Source organism: Sapajus apella, unplaced genomic scaffold (genome assembly GCF_009761245.1).
Source record: "Sapajus apella isolate SASKATOON/1434 unplaced genomic scaffold, GSC_monkey_1.0 scaffold100, whole genome shotgun sequence".
NCBI lineage: Eukaryota > Metazoa > Chordata > Mammalia > Primates > Cebidae > Sapajus > Sapajus apella.
Genome location: NW_022437040.1, coordinates 3,462,063 through 3,467,432, shown reverse-complemented (window position 1 = coordinate 3,467,432; position 5,370 = coordinate 3,462,063).

The window sequence follows — 5,370 nt, the reverse complement described above, 5'->3', positions numbered from 1 at the left end:
CAGAGCAATAAAGTCAAATTCTAAGTGTCTGAAATTCCTTTTAATTTTTTTAAAAAAATATTTATTTATTTATTTTTGAGATGGAGTCTCACTCTGTCACCCAGGCTGGAGGGCAGTGGCACGATCTTGGCTCACTGCAACCTCTGCCTCCTGGTTTCAAGTGATTCTCCTGCCTCAGCCTCCTGAATAGCTGGGGTTACAGGCACATGCCACATGCTTGGCTAATTTTTGTATTTTTAGGAGAGATGGGATTTTGCCATGTTGGCCAAGCTGGTCTCCAACTCCTGACCTCAGGTAATCTGCCCACCTCGGCCTCCCAAAGCGCTAGAATTATAGGCGTGAGCCACTGAACCCGGCTCCTTTTAAAAATATTTAAAAAAAATCCCTAGAGTTGGAAGGATGAGTGGAGCAATGCTAGGTACAATTCAGGTTTTTGTTTGTGTGTGTGTGTGTGTGTGTTTGTGTGTGTGTGTGTGTGTTTGTGTGTGTGTATGTGTGTGTGTTTGTGTGTGTGTGTCTGTGTGTGTGTGTGTCTGTGTGTGTGTGTGTGTGTCTGTGTGTGTGTGTTTGTGTGTGTGTGTGTGTGTGTGTGTGTGTGTGTTTTATAGCACCTGTCACTGCTATAAAAAGGCAAGAAGGAAAATCATCCGTATGAAGGGTAATGGATGCCTACCAAGGGCTGGGATTTGATCCTTCAAGTTCTCTTTTCTTCCTCTTGGAATCACTGGGTTTATGGAAGAAAGTGGTGAAAAATATGCAGAACGTGAGGGATTTGCCGTCTTTGTCCTAGCCTTCAGCTGTTACACAATACCAGACCAGGGGCTGCTTCCTTCACGCTACAGTTTTCTCCTTTCAAGACGGTGGAATACGGTGGTAATTATAGCTTGTAGGTCCTTTGGCGAAGTGAGCATTGATAAGAATATGTTGTCCATGGCGGCCTATTTTGTGACCCTCCCCTTCACTGCCCCGGGGGTGGTTAGTCCAGCCTAGGATGAGGTCAGTATTTGAAAAATGTCACAGTGCAACGTGCTATTTGACCCAATGTCTAAATGCACTTTTGGCATCCAGAGTGTGATATCGGTGGTATGCACATCAGCCCCACATGGACTGAGGGGATCCTCAGAAAAGGAAAATGTTGGGTCGGGCATGGTGGCTCATGCTTATAATCCCAGCACTTTGGGAAGCCGAGATGGGAGAATTGCTTGAGGCCAGGAGTTGGAGAACAGCCTGGGAAAAGCAGTGAGACCCTCTCTCTACAGAAAAATTAAAAAACTAGCCAGGCATGGTGGTGTCTGTAGTCCCAGCTATCTGGGAGGTGGAGGACGGAGGATCGCTTGGACCCAGGAAATTAAGGCTGTAGCGAGCTATGACTGCACCACTGTACTCCAGCCTGCATGACAGAGCAAGATCCTGCCTCTTAAAATAAAAAGTTTATAGTTTAACATGATCAAGGTATTGGCCCCCAATAATAGGATCAGGTTAAAGTCATATGGCGGATGGTTACAAAAGTGAGTATTTATGTCTGGAGAATGTGTGCCTGTGTCTTTCTCAATGGGTGTGTAAGTGTTTACATGTTTGTGTGTTCACCTGGACATCCCAAATCCAAATGTAAATTCATTTAGGTTTATTCATTATCTTGAAGTGCCTGTATTTTTTTCCATCTTCCATCAGAGCAGATACCTGAAGCTCAATATTTGGGTGGGGAAGAGAATATTTCTTAGAATTGCCCTTTCTTTAAGTAGGAAAAAGGCAGTGAGACCCACTCTGATTTGCTGCTGTTTGGATTGGAGACCAGCTTTGACAAGGCCCCAAAAAGTTCAGGGCCTAGTTCTCCCTCGGTGAGTCAGGTGTAGTGGAGTGCATGGTCGTTGCGGAGATAGGTTTCTGTTCCATTTCATGCTGGCCTTGTGCTTTTCATGGACCACAGGGAGACTGAAAAGAGTCCTTGGGTCCTTGTCTCAGGGCCCATCAAGCCCTGACTTCTTACCTAAACCTGTCTCCTAAAGCATTCAGGCTCGAGCCACCATCAGCCGCCACGTGGGACGTAGGACTCAGATCTCTGACTCTTCTGAAATATGAACGTCTCAGAATTCTAGGGGGGCAGAGAGGGAAAATACTTTCTCTTCTGCACTTTCTGGAGATGTGTTTCCATGTGAGTAAGGCAGACTTGTGTGTATTACAGCAGTGCGTGTCTGACAGCATTGCGTGTACAAAAATTCAATTACACCCTAAAAAGGGAAAACATTCAATAAAAATATAAAGTGTCCACTATAACCCAGACATTGTGCTACACCTTTGGTGGTGACCCAGTGGTATGAAAGATGCAAAAAACTTCAATACTGAAATAGAAATGATTCAGACACATGAAGACAAACAGGACTGACTGCTTCTCCTGCCTCTGTTATCATACTGACTGGTGGCTACTGCTGATTAACTGCAGTGGCAAATTCCATATGAGTGGCTCTTCATAAAGAGAATTAGTGGCTACATAAACTCAGATATTCTTTCTTTCCCTCCCTCCCTCCCTCCCTTCCTTCTCTCCTCCCTTCCTCCCTCCCTCCCTTCCTCCCTCCCTCCCTCCCTTCTCTCCTCCCTTCCTCCCTCCCTCCCTTCCTTCCTTCCTCCCTTCCTTCCTTCCTTCTTCTTTCTCTCTCTCTCTTTCTCTCCCTCCCTCTCCTTCTCTCCTTCTCTCTTCCTTTCTTTCTTTCCTTGATGAAGTCTCACTCTGCCACCCAGGCTTGAGTGCAGTGGCATGATCTTGGCTCACTGCAACCTCCAACTTCCCAGTTCAAGTGATCCTCTGGCCTCACCCTCCTGACTAGCTGGGATTACAGGCATGTGCCATCATGCCCAGCTAATTTTTGTATTTCCAGTAGAGATGGGGTTTCACCATGTTGTCCAGGCTGGTCTCCAACTCTTGACCTCAGGTGATCCACCCACCTCTGACTCCCACTGCACCCGGCCTGGATATTCTTAAAATTAGGCACCAAGGCTAATTGCCATTGAACCCCCCAGGCTTCCAGAGCTAAAGTGGAGTGCAGGCAGTGGGGGTCTGCTGGGGGTCTGGTGGGGGATGGGAAGGGGTGGCAGATCACCGAGTCACATACTGTTAGACTGCAGAAAGTGTATTTTCTTACCAGTAAAATGGGAGCTCCAAGGAGGATTAAATGAGATAACACAGGTACAACATTTAACAGCTGGGCACAGTGGCTTACGCCTCTAATCCCAGCACTTTGGGAGCCCAAGGTGGGCAGATCACAAGGTCAAGAGATCAAGACCATCCTGGCCAATGTGGTGAAACCTCATCTCTACTAGAAATATAAAAAATTAGCTGGGCATGGTGGCACGCGCCTGTAGTCCCAGCTACTCAGGAGGCTGAGGCAGGAGAATTGCTTGAACCCAGGAGGCAGAGGTTGCAGTGAGCTGTGATTGTACCACTGCACTCCAGCCTGGAGAGAGAGCAAGGCTTCATCTCAAAAGAAAAAAAATTTTTTTTTTAAAAGCATTTAACATAGTGCATGGCATAGAGTAACTGTTGCATAGATAGTGACTATTATTACTAGAAAGGCGCTGCTGGGCGCGGTGGCTCACGCCTGTAATCCCAGCACTTTGGGAGGCTGCAGTGGGTGGATCACCTGAGGTCAGGAGTTCAAGACCAGCCTGGGTAACATGGTAAAACTCTGTGTCTACTAAAAATACAAGAGTTAGCCGGGCATGATGGCACGTGCCTGTAATCTCAGCTACTCTGGAGGCTGAGGCAGGAGAATCGCTTGAGCCTAGGAGGTGGAGGTTGTAGTGAGCCAAGATCACGCCCACTGTCTGGGTGGCAGAGCAAGACTCTGTTCCCGCCCCCCCCCCCCCCAAAAAAAAAGAAAGAAAAAAAGGAAAACTGTGTTAAATGCTGCCATGTAGACATCCTTCAAAACAGAGCTGTCTGTGACCAAGATGTTCTAGTCAAGGACTGTGTGGATCCAGCTAATGATGAAAATACTTTCCAGCTGTAGAATCAATGAGCTTCCTGAGAGCCAGCACAGTGCGAGATCCACGCTGGACTCCAGGAGGGAAGCCCAGGAGTAAAGGCATGGCCCCTCCCCTCGAGGACCTTAGAGCCCACAATGGAAGGTGACCGGTGCCATCCATAACAGTACTACTACCAAGTGTGAGAAGTGAGGTGCAGACTAAAAGACAGGTGACAAGGAGGGAGGCTAAGGACTATTTGAAAGAGTGTCATTTTGGACGTGAATTTTAGAAGGATTTCATTAGGCTGAGTGGTGCGAGGAGTGAAGGCTTTGCATGTGGAACAAAGGGCTTGAGCAAGTATGGAAGCAGGAATGGAGAGGTCCCCAGCCTCAGGGTACTCTAAGGAACAGAGTCTGCATAGAAGCTGGAAAGAGAAGCTGGGGCCAGATGCTGAACAACAGATCAAAGCGTTGGGATTTGACCAGGCTTGGTGGCTCATGCCTGTAATTCCAGCACATTGGAAGGTTGAGGCAGGTGGATCCCCTGAGGTCAGGAGTTTGAGACCAGCCTGACCCACATGACAAAACCCCATCTCTACTAAAAATACAAAAGTTAGCTGGGTGCGGTGGCGCGCACCTGTAATCCCAGCTACTCGGGAGGCTGAGGCAGGAGAATCACTTAAACCTGGGAAGCGGCAGTTGCAGTGAGCCAAAATTGTGCCACTGCACTCCAGCCTGGGGGACAGAGGGAGATTCTGTTTCAGTACAAAACAAAACAAAGAATTGGGACATTTTTCTGTGTTCAATATGGAGACATTAAAGGCATTTTAGCAGAGGAGTGGTCTAATCACAGCTCCACATTGGACAATGGATATAGGATGGATTCGAGGAGGAGAAACTAGCCAGAGGGCCATGGCAGGAGCCCAGGTACAAGGGGCATCTGGGAAGACAACTTGGAGAGATGGGGAAGGAGGGGAGAGAACTTGCAAAGGTGAATCAGGGGAACCTGGAAATTGATTAGATGTGGTGGACTGAGGTAGAATGGGTCTGTGCTGGGTGACGGGGAAACGACTCCTTTAGTGTTTCCCCTCTCAAACACCCCTGGAGCCTCTTAGAAGAGTATGTCAAGTCCTCAGGAGGTGGTGTTTGAGAAGAGATGATAAACCGAGTTTCAGGCATCTTGAGTTGCTGGTGGGGTATCTTGATCAAGTTGTTCAACGGGAAGAGAGTGGAGTGAGGGAGAGAGTTGCATGGCGGCGGTCTTTGTAGAACCCCTTGCAGTTGTGGGAAGGCTGTGAGATCTCAAAGAGACACCTCGACAGTGGAGAGCATGCATTTATCAATGGGGAATCCCACTGATTTGACGATCACCCCTATATACAAGGTGGAAGGCAGAGAGAGCTGGAGCTGG